Source organism: Zingiber officinale, chromosome 1A, assembly GCF_018446385.1.
Source record: "Zingiber officinale cultivar Zhangliang chromosome 1A, Zo_v1.1, whole genome shotgun sequence".
In the NCBI taxonomy this organism is placed as follows: domain Eukaryota; kingdom Viridiplantae; phylum Streptophyta; class Magnoliopsida; order Zingiberales; family Zingiberaceae; genus Zingiber; species Zingiber officinale.
In genome coordinates this window covers 131,173,857-131,189,162 of record NC_055987.1, presented here as the reverse complement: position 1 = coordinate 131,189,162, position 15,306 = coordinate 131,173,857, and positions in this window count along the sequence as shown.

Below are 15,306 nucleotides of genomic sequence, written 5' to 3'. Positions count from 1 at the left end.
TAAACCCTCCGCCGTGAAACCGGGAGACGAGCCGCGTCTATAAATCTCGGCGGAAGGCCGACGAGCTCCGTCGTTAAAGATCGAGAGCCGCACCGGCTATAAATATCCGCGGCGACGAGCTCCGTCGTTAAAGATCGAGCCGCGCCGGCCGGCTATAAATATCTGCGTCGTCGAGCTCAGGCGTTAAAGATCGAGGCGGTCCGTGCCTATAAACCCTCCGTAGGAAGCGGGAGGCAGGCCAGCGTCTATAAATCCCGGCGAAGACCGGCGAGCCGCGGTTAAAGATCGAGCCGGGCGGCCGGCTATAAATATCCGCCGTCGAGCTCCGGCGTTAAAGGGGGAGGCGGTCCGGCGTCTATAAACCCTCGGTAGGAAACCGACGAGCCGGCGTCTATAAATCGGCCGAGCCCGACGAGCTCGTCGTTAAAGATCGAGAGCCGTGCCGACCGGCTATAAATATCCGCGCCGGAGCTCCGTCGTTAAAGATCTAGAGCCACCGACCGGCTATAAATATCCGCCAGACGAGCTCCGTCGTTAAAGATCGAGAGCCGCCGACCGGCTATAAATTCCGCGCCGAGCTCGCGTTAAAGATCGAGACGGTCCGCATCTATAAACCCTCGGAAAGGACGAGAGACGAGCGGCGTCTATAAATCCCCGAGCGGAAGACCGAGCTCCGTGTTAAAGATCGAGAGCCGCGCCGTTCTAAATCCCGACGAGCTCCGTCGTTAAATATCGAGAGCGGCCGGCCGGCTATAAATATCCGCGCGGAGAGCTCGACGTTAAAGATCGAAAGACGGTCGGCGTCTATAAACCCTCCGTAGGAAGCAGGAGGCGGCGTCTATAAATCTCAGCGGAAGACCGAAACTCAGTCGTTAAGATCGATAGCGGGCTATAAATATCCGCGACGAGCTCGTGGTTAAAGATCGAGGCGGTCCGTCTATAAACCCTCCGTAGGAAGCAGGAGGCAGGCGTCTATAAATCCGTCTGAAGACCGGCGAGCTCAGTCGTTAAAGATCGAGAGCCGGCCGACCGGAAGGCCGGCGAGCTCCGTCGTTAAAGATCGAGAGACGGTCCGGCGTCTATAAACCCTCCGGCCGGAAGCCCGGCCGTCTATAAATCCTCCGGACGGAAGACCGACGAGCTCCGTCGTTAAAGATCGAGAGCCGTAGGCCAAGCTATAAATTTCAGCCACGAGCTCAGTCGTTAAGATCGAGAGCCAGGCCGGGTTATAAATATCTGCGAAGAGCTCCGTCGTTAAAGATTGAGAGCCACGCCGGCTATAAATATCCGCGCCGTCGAGCTCCGACGTTAAAGATCGAAGACGGTCGGCGTCTATAAACCCTCCGTCGGAAGATCGACGAGCTCGGCGTTATAAATCGAGCGGAAGACCGGCGAGCTCCGTCGTTAAAGATCGAGAGCGCGCCGACCAGCTACCGACGAGCTCCGTCGTTAAAGATCGAGAGCGGTCGGCGTCTATAAACCCTCCGTGTGAAGCAGAGGCAGGGCGTCTATAAATCCCGTCTGGGAGACCGGCGAGCTCAGTGGTTAAGATCGAGCCGCGGGCTATAAATATCCGCGCCGACGAGCTCCGTCGTTAAAGATCGAGCTGCGCCCGGCTATAAATATCCGCCCGACGAGCTCCGTCGTTAAAGATCGAGGCGGTCCGTCATAAACCCTCCGTAGGAAATCGGAGACTAGTCGGCGTCTATAAATCCCGTGTAGAAGACCGGCGAGCTCAGTCGTTAAAGATCGAGAGCCGCCCGGCTATAAATATCCGCACCGGCGAGCTCCGTCGTTAAAGATCGAGCCGCGACCGGCTATAAATATCCGCAAGCGAAGACCGTCTAAAGATCGAGAGTCGCGCCGACCGCTATAAATATCCGCGCCCGACGAGTTCCGTCGTTAAAGATCGAGAGCCGCGGACCGGCTATAAATATCCGCCGACGAGCTCAGTCGTTAAAGATCGAGAGATGGTCCGGCGTCTATAAACCCTCCGGAAGCGGGAGACGAGTCGGCGTCTATAAATCCCCATGCGGAAGACCGGCGAGCTCCGTCGTTAAGATCGAGAGCCTGGGCCAGGCTATAAATATCCTTGACCGAGAGCTCCGTCGTTAAAGATCGAGGCGGTCCGTCTATAAACCCTCCGTCGGAAGGCAGGAGGCAGTCGATAAATCCCGTCGCAGGAGGCCGAGCTCCGTCGTTAAAGATCGAGGACCGCCGGCTATAAATATCCGCGCCGATGAGCTCCGTCGTTAAGATCGAGGCCGTGGCCGGCTATAAATATCATGGCGAGCTCAGTCGTTAAAGATCGAGACGGTCCCGTGTCATAAACCCTCCGGTAGGAAGCCGGGAGGCAGAGGCGTCTATAAATCCCGTCGAGAAGACCGAGGCTCCATCGTTAAAGATCGAGAGCCGCCGACCGACTATAAATATCTGCGGCGAGCTCCGTCGTTAAAGATCGAGGGCCGGCTATAAATATCCGTGACGAGGCTCAGTCGTTAAGATCGAGGCTGCAGGCCAGGCTATAAATATCCGCGAAGAGCTCCGTCGTTAAAGATCGAGAGCCACGCCGACCGGCTATAAATATCCGCGCCTCGAGCTCCGGCGTTAAAGATCGAGAGACGGTCGGCGTCTATAAACCCTCGGTCGGAAGACCGGAGCGGCGACTATAAATCCGAGCGGAAGACCGACGAGCTCCGTCGTTAAAGATCGAGAGCCGCGTTGACCGGCTATAAATATCCGCGCGAGCTCCGTCGTTAAAGATCGAGGCGGTCCGGCGTCTATAAACCCTCTGTGGTGAAACCGGGAGGCAGAGGCGTCTATAAATCCCGTCAGGAAGACCGGCGAGCTCAAGTCGTTAAAGATCGAGAACCGCCCGGCTATAAATATCCATGACGAGCTCAGTCGTTAAAGATCGAGGCAGTCGTCTATAAACCCTCGGTGGAAGCGGAGACTAGCCGGCGTCTATAAATCCCGAGTGGAAGACCGACGAGCTCAGTCGTTAAAGATCGAGAGCCGTCGGCTATAAATATCCGCACCGAGCTCCGTCGTTAAAGATCGAGAGCCCGCCGGCTATAAATATCCGCGCGAAAAATCGGCGAGCCCATCGTTAAAAGGCTTAAATATCCCGACGAGTTCCGTCGTTAAAGATCGAGAGCCACGCCGACCGGCTATAAATAACCGCGCGGACGAGCTCAGTCGTTAAAGATCGAGAGCGGTCCGGTGTCTATAAACCCTCGGTAGGAAGCGGGAGGCGAGGCGTCTATAAATCCCGTCTGAAGACCGGCGAGCTCCGTCGTTAAAGATCGAGCCGGCCGGCTATAAATATCCGCGCCGACGAGCTCAGTCGTTAAAGATCGAGAGCCGGGCCGACTGACCAACCGACGAGCTCCGTCGTTAAAGATCGAGGCGGTCCGTCTATAAACCCTCCGGAAAGGAGGCAGTAGGCGTCTATAAATCCCGTGCGGAAGACCGGCGAGCTCAGTCGTTAAAGATCGAGAGACGCCGGACCGGAATACCGACGAGCTCAGTCGTTAAAGATCGAGCTGCACCGACCGGCTATAAATATCCGCGACCGACGAGCTCCGTCGTTAAAGATCGAGAGGCGGTCCTGCGTCTATAAACCCTCCGTAGGGAAGCGGGAGGCAGCGCGTCTATAAATCCCGTGCGGAAGACCGGCGAGCTCCATCGTTAAAGATCGAGAGCTATAAATATCCGCGCCGACGAGCTCCGTCGTTAAAGATCGAGAGCCGGCCGACCGGCTCGCCGGCGAGCTCCGTCGTTAAAGATCGAGGCGGTCGGCGTCTATAAACCCTCCGGTAGGAAACCGGGAGCAGCGATAAATCTCCGCGCCGGCGAGCTCCGTCGTTAAAGATCGAGAGCCGCACCGACCGGCTATAAATATCCGCGCCGACGAGCTCCGTCGTTAAAGATCGAGAGCTGCGCCGACCGGCTATAAATATCCGCGCCGACGAGCTCCGTCGTTAAAGATCGAGAGACGGTCCGGCGTCTATAAACCCTCCGGTTAGGAAACCGGGAGACGAGCCGGCGTCTATAAAGACCGAGCGGAAAACCGACGATCACCATCGTTAAAAATCGAGTCGGTTCGGCGACTATTAATACCCCGGGCGGACGAACGAATATCAGGGGATTAAGTATTAAAACCTTTAGGCCCGCTCGGGCGTTGGTCCTTCGATACTTGGCGTGTGTTGACTTCAGACGGGCTAGATACGTGCAGAGCGAGTAGACCCTCCCGCTCGGAATATGTTTAATGGGTTAAGCTGATCGGCCGCGTGACGGAGAACCCTTAGAGCATGACTGACTCTAAGCATAAATGTTCAGCAAACAGAAGAATATTATGGATAATGATCAGGAAGACGCAAGCAGAGACATAATTGCATTAAAGGGAAAGCATGCCGAACGGCAAGTACAAAAGGTTGCGCTGGGCGTAAGAAACGCAAAAACAAGATAGAGACGAGGAACACTCTTCACTCGGGGTCTTCGAAGTTAAAGAAACCGTCCGAAATGTCGTCTATCATGGCCGCCAGATCGGAGGCGGGAATGTGCATTTCCACCGGGAGGTGGCCACCCTTCTTCAAGTACGCCATGGTGACCTTGACCGCCTCTGCGAAAGTTGAGGAGACGTTGCCACCGAACTTTTCGCCGAACCGCTCCGAGCGGAGGTATTCTTGGTGCGCTGCTGCTAGGCGACTCGGCTCCCCCTCCTTGTACTTTCTGAGCGCCACTCGGGAGGCAATTAGTGAATCTTGGAGAACTTTTTGGTCCACCTCCGCTTTAGTGCGTTCAGCTGAGCGCCCATCCCGTTCGGTAGTTAATTGGGCTTCCAGGTCCTTAGATTGCTGATCTAGGGCTCGGACTTCAACTTTCATCTTGTCCATATCAGCGATCGCCCGCCTCTTCCGGCTACTGGCGCGCTTCACGTCTGCGTCGCGTTTCTTCACCAAGCCTTCAAGTCGAGCCACCTCTGTAGCCAGGTTGACGGCCTTCTTCTGTTCGGCCTCGCGGGCTTGTTTCTCCCGCTCGGCCGATGGACCCCCCGAGACTTGGAGTTTTTCCATGAGATCCTCCAGCTCGACCAGCCGATGGCTAGTGGCGATTTGCTCCACCCAATGCTGTAAGTGAAATAATAAAATCAGAAACCAAACAGTAGCATGGCGCAGGAAGAAAAATGAACCTACCTGAGTGGCCTGCTGCATGTGATTATCGCCGAGCTGCTTGGGCGTCATGAGGGCCACCCGAATCTGGGCGTCCTCGAAAAGTTTGGCGAGCGGACCCGTCAAGGTTATTTCATGAACGGGGCTTGATGGCCGATCGGCAGACAATAAATATTCCTCCGATGGGAATCGAAGGGTAGTCTTGATGGTCGGGTGGCTGGCCGGCACTTCCTCAGTCGCAGTCGCCTGGCCCGTGGACTCCCCTATGGTTGAAGTCTCGCCCAACCGTCGTAAGCGACGACGAGTCCGTGGAGGAGAGCCAGAGGGCTGTGCAGTGGGCGAGGCCACGGGGGTCCTGATCTGCGACGGCGTGCGATCTGGCGAAGCGATCTCGATCGGCGCCTGTGGTTCGCCCTCTAGAGTCCCTTCGACGTTTCCGCCGAACTTCCAGTAGTGAACCCCAGGCCTGGGGGACTCCCAGCTCGGCTGGAGCAGAGGAAACAGGATCCGCCTTAACCTCCGTTGAAGCGGATTGGGTAACTTCTATTTCAGGGGAGGACTGCGTCCCCCCCTCTCCTGTAGCTGCCGGGCGGCTGGGGATTAGACCCCGCTCGGCGAGTTCTTTTTTGGTAGCCGCCTCAATTTCCACGGCTTTCAATTTCAGATGATCAGTAGCCTTGGAGCGCCACATGACTTTAGCTGCAGTAGAAAAAATTAAAATCAGTTAGATAAAAAAGGCGAAGGGAGTAAAGAGTCCTTACCCATGCGGTAGGGGAGATTGGCCCGAACGGGAGATAATCCAAAAATGTACAACACCCCCTTGAGAAGCAACTGGTCGATTTTGTACCGCTGACCGGACAACCAGTTTGCCGCATGAAGGTAGGCTGGATTGCTTCTGAATTTGCCGAGCTCCGGCTGGGTCAGCACAGCGGTCTGCCATTTGGTTCGGAATGCGGGCCGCTTGGGAAGACGTATATAGAAGAAGAACACCTTCCAGTGCTTGTTGGAGGTCGGCATGTTCTCAAAAAATTTGAAGCCTATTCTACTTTGGAAAATAAAAATACCCAACTCGGATTGTTTGGGGTAGAAGAAGTAGTGGAATATTTTGGGGTCGAGTGGGATACTGTGCAGCTTAAAGAGGACGACCACCCCGCTCAGCAGCCTAAAGGAATTCGGCACAAGTTGGCCGAGCGGGATGCGAAAGTAATTACAAACTTCCAAAACAAAATGATGGGTAGGAAATCTAAGGCCGCCCTGGAATTGGTCCAGAAAAAAATAAATGGTACCGATCGGCGGGTTATGGGGCCGGTCGGTCGGGTCGGCTACAACTATTTCATGGTCGTCCGGGATCCCGTACGTCCGAACAAGACGCCGAGCACCCTCCTCGTCAAATTTACTCTCCATGGTCATATACCAGGGACCATGAACATCAACAGCGGGTACGGAAGTGCTCGCCATGACTAAAGTACCAAGAAAAAGAAAGAAGGAAGCCGAAAGAAACTCGGAAACGGAAGACAGATAAGAGTTCGCAAGCAAAGGGACGAAAGGAGTTCCACGCGAAAGGGAAAGGCCGAACGAAAGGAAGGGAGAAGCTTACTGAAGGAAGATGAACGGAGAGGATCACCAGAAAGCCGAAAACCACCAAGAGGCAAGAACTAGGACAGCCGGAATGATGCAGCCGCGGGTACCTTCGACGGAGGACGCGCAATGAAACAGAGAATGCAGCATAAAGGCGAAGACGAAGGCTTTATGCGAACGAGGCTGGTCGGCCTCGTCCGTCGGATGCAGGTCACGAGAGACGAGGTCATCATCTAACCGTCCATTTCAAAACAATGGCGTCCCATCGTACGGATCATCACCGCCACGCGAGAAGGGCCACGTGGCGCTCTGTCACCAGGCGCAATTAATGCGCCCATACCGCGCATGCTTCGACTTAATGAAAAGGATTTGCGTGATTTTCGAGAAGATTTAGACAAGCAAACATCCACGTTGAGCGCCAAGACATCCAAAACGAAGAGCCGAGCAAGCATAAGGGCCGAACGGCTCAAGGGATATTATAAGCGGCGGTAAGGCGACGACCGCTCGGACATAGTCAGTCTGACTCACCGCCTCCTTGACTAGACTTGAAGGGAGGCAAGTGATCCGGCGGTAAGAATGGGGGCCCACTTCAAGGGTCGGCTGAGGATGGATGGAGGGTGACTAAGCGGGTAATGGCGCGTCGCGATTGCGGTCGGCGGAGCTAGAGATAACCGACCATAGGCTTGGGTTTCCTAAGGGGAATGGCGGGTGTCTTTGCGAACAAGGGCGGCGGGTGGTCCGTTCGGCCAGGATAAGGGCGAAGATACAAAGGTTAGCCGAGTGGCCTATTCGTTCGGCTCGGGATATGGGATGTCTGATGATTATGCCGTACACAAGATTTCACGATAGAGGGTCTTGCCGTCACATCATGGAGAGGTTGATACAGTAGCGGTATGGCCTTATGGATGCCCTTCTGAAAGACCCATACCTGGGCATGGTCGAAAGCAGGTGATTGCTTTGATTGGCGCGCCCAGGCTCCTTCGAGAGGTCTATATAAGGTCTCCATTTCTTCACCGGAGGTACGCTGGTCTGAATCTCTGAAGCCACCTCTTTGTTATTCCTCGCCTGACTTGAGCGTCAGAGGGCCGTCGCCGGGACACCCCTCCCGGCTAGGTTTTGTTGCAGGTTCGCCGGAGCACTCGAGGATCCAGCAAGGAGCGCCACATCCCCAGCGTCCGTTGACTCCTGGTTCGGACAGGATCAACCAAGAATAGAGGATGTAAGTGTAGGGACTTGTGCTATGGAGCCAAGCACCCAAGAATCACTACATGAAGTTGTACATTCACCAGAACCAGAGCTTGTGCCATTATTTAATGAAAAGGAGGTAACATTCACTACTCCATGTACCTTTCAACAGAACAAGGTCAGTATTTCTTGTGATACATCAGAAAATTTCATAAAGGTACTGATCATTGATTTTGTTAGATGTGATTCATTTCTTGAAATATTTTCTACTCGCACTAATATTCTCCTATTCTTTTCTCATTCCATATGTGAGTGGGAGATATTTTCTTTGATTGATGTTGTAGGAGAACATAAACTTCCAGAGTGGATGCTTGAACTGAATCGCCTCAGACTCCGGAAAGAATTTTGAAAAGAAAAATGATGAATAAAAAGAATTTGAGTGCAACCACAATGACACCTCTACCGGTGTGGATTCTGTTGCTAGATCTTCTTCGACCACCGAAATTAAAAGGGAGTTGGTTCCAATTTTGTTTTCTTATGCATTTTAATTCATGCTTTGTTAATAAATTCTTTGTGGGCAATTTTCTTTAGTTTTATATTTTACATTTGCACTTTGTCTCCATACTTTGCATTTTGTTTAGTATATAGCATTTCAATGTGAATAAAATTCTCCATGGGAATTTTCTAAGTAATATTTTTAAGATGGTAAAAGTTTCTTAAATTTGACCATCAATTTTAGGACATTTGACATGATTGGATGCTCTACTTACATGATATTGGTTAGTGTGGAGGTGGATTCCATTTTGATCGATTGAGCTTGTTTGCATGAATATTACCTAGAGAGGTCCACTTTAAGCCTATATTCTATTATTATTTTTGTGTGACATGTACTTACAACAATTGAAACTCTAGAACTTGCTTAGCTTCTTTTCAAAGTCATAGTAGCATATGTATGCATGGAAATGACTGCCGCATGGGCCCGAGCATCGGCCTATATTTGTACGAGCGGCCCTTGGATCCATATATGGTGCTCGGGGTGCGGGATGCAACGTCTTCCGGATTGCGTCACTCATCGGTCGACAAATGGATACTTGTCGTTATTTATCTCTGGTCGCTCGGACAAGAGGGTTTTGATGTCGTTCTGCTCGTAGACTAAGGTGTTAGGGCAGGTCGGATGTGCGACACTTGGGCCATCTGTAAGGATTGGGGTGACATGAAGGTGACCGGTGGTGCACAAATTGTCCCCAACGATAGCCCGGACAAGGACGGTGTTCAGTCGGATGATAGTGAGGTGTGGAGCGCTGTGGCTCCTTGCTCGGGAAGAGCAGGCATGGATGTTTCGCCCCCGCTCGGAGGATGGTCGTCAACCGACTTGGGCTGGAGTCTGTATAACGGAAGTGGCAGAATGGGAGGATGCTTCCATGCAGTGCCTCTTGCATCGTTATAGGGTTTGCCAGAAGTGGCCGACTCAAAAGCTACCGTGATCGGCATCATGAGGGTCGTTTTGGAGGAAGGTCCGCTGTAGTAGCTGCTACATCACTAGCCGCAGTCTGACTTCTTCCACCCTCGCTGGCCGACCCTTGCATTCCTTCGGCTTCGCCGAGCGGATCCTCGTGGGAGTCGATCGACTATAGGTCTCAACTCTCCAGTTCGACCACAACCATAGTATTAATCTCCTCGTCTGCGAGTTTGCTCTTGCCGGCCATATGTGCCCTTAACATGATGTGAGCTGGAAAAAAGAAAGTAAAATCAATTAGATTCAAGGATGAAGAGAAGAAAGAGTATACCTAGGTTGGACGAAAGTCGCGTGCTGATCGGGCTCAAGCCGAACACGTAAAGAATGCCCTCTAACAGCAACCAGTGAATGTGATATTTCTGACTAGCCAAACTGGAAGCTACTTGGAGAAAGTCTTATAGCTTCTGTACTTCCCGAGCTATGGGGAATTCATCACTTCTATATACCGGTCGGTCGGGAAGTCTGGCCGCTAGGAAAACGAAGGAAGAAGTAGTGGTCCCTCCAATGCTTATTGGAGGACAGTATTTTATCAAGAAAGACCAAGCCCACTCGGATTTGGAACAAGAAGGTCCCCGGCTCAGATAATTTAAGGTAATAAAAATAATGGAAGAGCCGATGAGTCAATGGAATGTTGTGCAGGCAAAACAAAATTACGACCCTGCATAGCAGTCTAAAGGAATTCGGCACCGGCTGATTAAGAGAAATATAGAAATATTTATAAACAGCAGAAAAGATGGGATGAACGGGGAACTGAAGGCCGCAGATAAACTGATCCTTAAAATAACACAAAAAATCCGCTGATGGTTCGTGTGGTTGGTCGTAAGCAGATGGAATGACAACTTGGTAATCAGATGAGAAGTGGTAGGTGAATTTCAACTTTTCAATGTCGTCCCCATCGAACCTGGACTTGGTGGAAGTATACCAGAGCCCAGGTATAGGGACGGGGGGCTGTGAAGAACTGACCATCGAAAATAAAGGATTCGAGAAGGAGCAGCAAACATATACACATAAGGAAAGAATGAAGAAACTTACAGAAAATGATCGCCGAAGAAGAAGAAGAGATGAAGCGTCGCACAGAAGGCTCGAAGACGAAAGCGCAAGGAATGAAGATGACAGCGACGCGAAGTAAGGTTTATAAACCTCGCGACCGATGGCACTGAGCCGTTCGATCCAGGGTTCGAAAAACCAGGAGAAGATCCGACCATAAAATTTGAAAAGGCGCCTATTATATCACCAGTAGATATTTGTCTGTCACGTCAAACGTGCTGCGACAGAAAGTGGGACACATGACATTCACTATCGGAAGACATTAATGAGGATTAATTAATTAAAAGGTATGGCCGCATGCTCGGCCATAATGATAAAAGATTTACACAGTCTTCAAGAAATTTGGATGATGTTGTTGGTTGCTACTCGAAAAACCTAGAGGTTCCACTGTACAAAATTTTGTACAAAGGTCTGAACCTTTTCCTAGCTACCATGTGTTCTTTTAAATTAAATTTTGGATCGCCTGCAGAACTTAACACGTTTGATCCAAAACTTAATCTATTCGTTCTTTTAGGTTTTGACTTGGGTCTCCTGCGGAACTTAACACGTTCGACCCAAATCGCCTTAAGTTATTAATTCCATTAAATATTAATTTCCATAATTGGTTCCCAGTACTGACATGGCGAGGCACAAGGCCTTCTTGGATATGGGAGCAACCACCACTGACTAGACAAAACCTTTTATAGAAATCTAATATTTAATTTCCTAAAATAACTTTAGGTTAACCGAAAAGAACAATCAAATCACAAGGAAAAAATAAAACAAAAGAACACAACTTCGAAAAATATATTCGAAATACTAGAACGTAAGCCTCTTGTATTTGGTATTATTTCCATAAATAACTAGTATGATGCGGAAAAGGAAAAACTACTAGTTATACCTTCTAGAAAGACCTCTTGATCTTCTACCGTATTCCTCTTCTAACCTCGGACGTTGTGTGGGCAACAATTTTCCGAGATGAGAAACCACCAACCACCTTCTTCTCCTCCTAGCTAGGTTCGGCCACAACAAGGAAGCTTCACCAAGGAAGAAAATCAAAACACCAACCAAGCTCCAAGAGATGCTAGCTTCCTCTCCTTCTTCTTCTTCTTCTCCAAGTAGTATCCGGCCACCACAAGAGCTCCAAGCAAGAGATAAGTTTCGGCCACCACAAAGAGGAAGAAAAGAAGAAGATGGCCGGCCAAAATAACTTTCTTCAAGCATGAAGAATTTCGGCCACCACCAATGCTCCAAGGGATGCTAGAGACGAGACTTGCTTTCTCTCCTTCTTCTCCTTCCTTGATCCGGCCACCAACAAAAGCTCCACCAAGAAGATAGGTTTCGGCCATCAAGAGGAGAGGAGAGAAAGGGAAGGGCCGACCACCATACCAAGGAAAAAAGAGGGAGAAAAATAATAGAGGTTATCCCCCATGAAGGCACCCTCACCCCTTCTTTTATATTCCTTGGCCTAGGCAAATTAGGAAATTTAATTACAATAAAATTTCCTTAATTCCCTTGACATGATTTAATTGAGAAAAATAAAATAAAATTTTCTCAATTAATCTCTAATGGCCGGCCACATCAAAAGAGATAAATTAGACAAGTTTTAATCAACAATTAAAACTTCCTAATTTGTTTCCAGAAATTTTAAAAATAAAATTTCTCTTTAAAAATCTCTTCATGGTTGATAAAAGAAATTTCTATAATTTTAATTTTATCAACATGTGGATAATTTTAAAGAGAAAATAAAATATCTCACCAATCTACAAATAAGGAAAGAGATCTAATCTCTTTCTTTAATCTTTTGTAAATCTTTTACAAGAGAGATATTTTAATTTTAATTCTCTTTAATAAATTATTTCTTCCACATAAAAATTAAAATTAAAATTCTTTTAAATTTAATTTGGCCGGCCCCCACTAGCTTGGGTTCAAGCTACCCAATTTATACCGAGGCCGGCCCTAGCTTGGTTCCCAAGCTAGCTTGGCCGGCCCCTATTGGGTGGTTTTAGAAAGTGGGTATAGGTGGGTATAGTACTCTATAAATAAGAGGCTACGATAGGGACCGAGAGGAGGAATTGGTTTTGGTCTCCCGATGAAATTAAGCATCCCGTGTTCGCCCCGAACACACAACTTAATTTCATCAATAATAATTCATTCCACTAAAGAACTATTATTGAACTACCGCACCAATCCCAAATTACATTTTGGGCTCCTTCTTATTATGAGTGTGTTAGTCTCCCTGTGTTTAAGATAACAAATGTCCACTAATTAAGTAAGTTACTGACAACTCACTTAATTAATATCTAGCTCCAAGAGTAGTACCACTCAACTTCATCGTCATGTCGGACTAAGTCCACCTGCAGGGTTTAACATGACAATCCTTATGAGCTCCTCTTGGGGACATTCTCAACCTAGATCACTAGGACACAGTTTCCTTCTATAATCAACAACACACACTATAAGTGATATCATTTCCCAACTTATCGGGCTTATTGATTCATCGAACTAAATCTCACCCATTGATAAATTAAAAAAATAAATATCAAATATATGTGCTTGTTATTATATTAGGATTAAGAGCACACACTTCCATAATAACTGAGGTCTTTGTTTCTTTATAAAGTCAGTATAAAAGAAACGACCTCTAATGGTCCTACTCAATACACTCTAAGTGTACTAGTGTAATTATATAGTTAAGATAAACTAATACCTAATTACACTACGACCTTTCAATGGTTTGTTCCTTTCCATTATGGTCGTGAGCTACTGTTTATAATTTATAAGGTACTGATAACATGATCCTCTGTGTGTGACACCACACACCATGTTATCTACAATATAAATTAATTGAACAACTACATTTATCATAAATGTAGATATTTGACCAATGTGATTCTTATTTCTAGATAAATGTTTATACCAAAAGCTAGACTTTTAGTATACACTCTAACAGATGTCAGCTACTGTGAAAGGGAGCCCATCAAAGGGAGCCAAGGAATGGAGAAAATTTGCTAAGTGTGGTCGCCCATCGTCTCAATTGACACAGATATTCGATTATCACACAACCGAGCGGCTAACTCATCTGTAGCTTGGGAGGTATGATCCGAGATACCTTGGGAGGTATGATCCGAGCGGCAACTACAAATCTAAACCAGTGAAATGAAATCGAACGGCGAAGACATGTGATTCAATTAGAAACTCAGGAGCATAGATGATCATATCGGACGTGGAAGCCATCGAGGATGCTACTTATCAGTCAGTCGGACTTGCAGCCTCCTTCAACTAGACTTGAGGGGGAGGCTTGTGATGTGGCAATAAAGGGGACGCTCGGCGCCGGTCAAATGCCAAGGTGAAGGTCAAAGTCAAGGTAGTCAATGCCAGGGGTGTCAAGAGGCTCGCCTATAGTGTCCGAGCGGAGGTCGATTACAACGGTCAGTTGGGGCAATCAGTGTTCGATCGGCAAAAGACTTGTCCGAGCGGGTCAACCGTCTGATAGTAGGGTAAGATTGCCAGACGCTTAGTGCGGGACAGCAGGACGCTGAGGAGATTGAAGAACTTGTCCGATCAGGAGGGACAAACTACTACACCCAGTTATTGCAAGGAAGAGCGGCTGAGGCAGACAGAGCGAAGGAGTCCCAGTGGAACGGCTACCTGCTCGGCCAAGCAGCGGGACCATTGTCATATCTCTCGATATCCTTTTAGGAGATAGTGTCGCTGACATGAGGCATGACCAACAAGTGGATCGTACTGCGAAATCTTCTACTGTCTTATCAAAGATATGCATGTCCTATTAAGGTATGGTGTCAGAGGCATTTTCTTGATAGGTCCTTTCATAGGACACATTGGAGAACGTGTCCACACCTTGAGGAGCATGCACGTTGCCCACCAGGGTTCTATATAAAGAGGGGTTCATGCGCCTGCAGAGATGCGCGTTATTCATTGTTTGTGCTAGTGCTACTGTTGCTCCATTTTCTTCTACAATTCTGGTGATTGACTTGAGCATCGGAGGGCCAACACCGATGACCCCTTCCCTGACTCGACATTGACATTGCTTGTTTTGCAGAGCGAAGCACGGTCTATAGTCAGTCAGCGCAGCGACCACATCCCCAACTAGCCACCTTCCCATTTCTAGGTAGGATCATGGTACATATGCCATTTTTTTGTATATAGTGTAATTTTGTGAATAAAAAAGGGTACTTGCGTCATTTTTTTGAATCTGCTATTTTCCGTCCGATTTTGAGGTGATCAATTTTAGTTTCAAAACTATTCATTGATGGATTGCGTTTCTCTTCCCTCTTAAAATTTTAACTTTTCCTTAATTTTATTTTATGCTCTCCTAAGTAAATATAACATAAGGGCATCTTCAATAATTAGAACTCCGAATGAGTTTATTTTTAATGACCCTAATATACCACAACAACCATATTAAAGTTTATTGACACATCTAGAGCTCTAAATGAATTTTTCTTTTATCTAATTCAATAACATGAGTTACATGTCTTTATACATATTACATCAATTATGAGATAAAATAATAGATTTAAATTTTCATTATTGTTTTTAAATTATAAACTTCAGCCTCATCTCTACAATAATTTTAAAAGATTTTATTCAAACTTTTTAAATTTTACTGAATCCTGTATTAAAGATGCCCTAACTTTATAGCAAATAATCATTTGAATTTCATCTATGATATATTATATTTAAGGAATTAGTATTAGGTGTGATATAGGATAAAAGTTGGAGACCTGAAATAATGATCTTAATCATTTTCTTTCATCCGTTGTTAACCAGATTTATGTAGTTGAAATAGAATCAAATCAATAG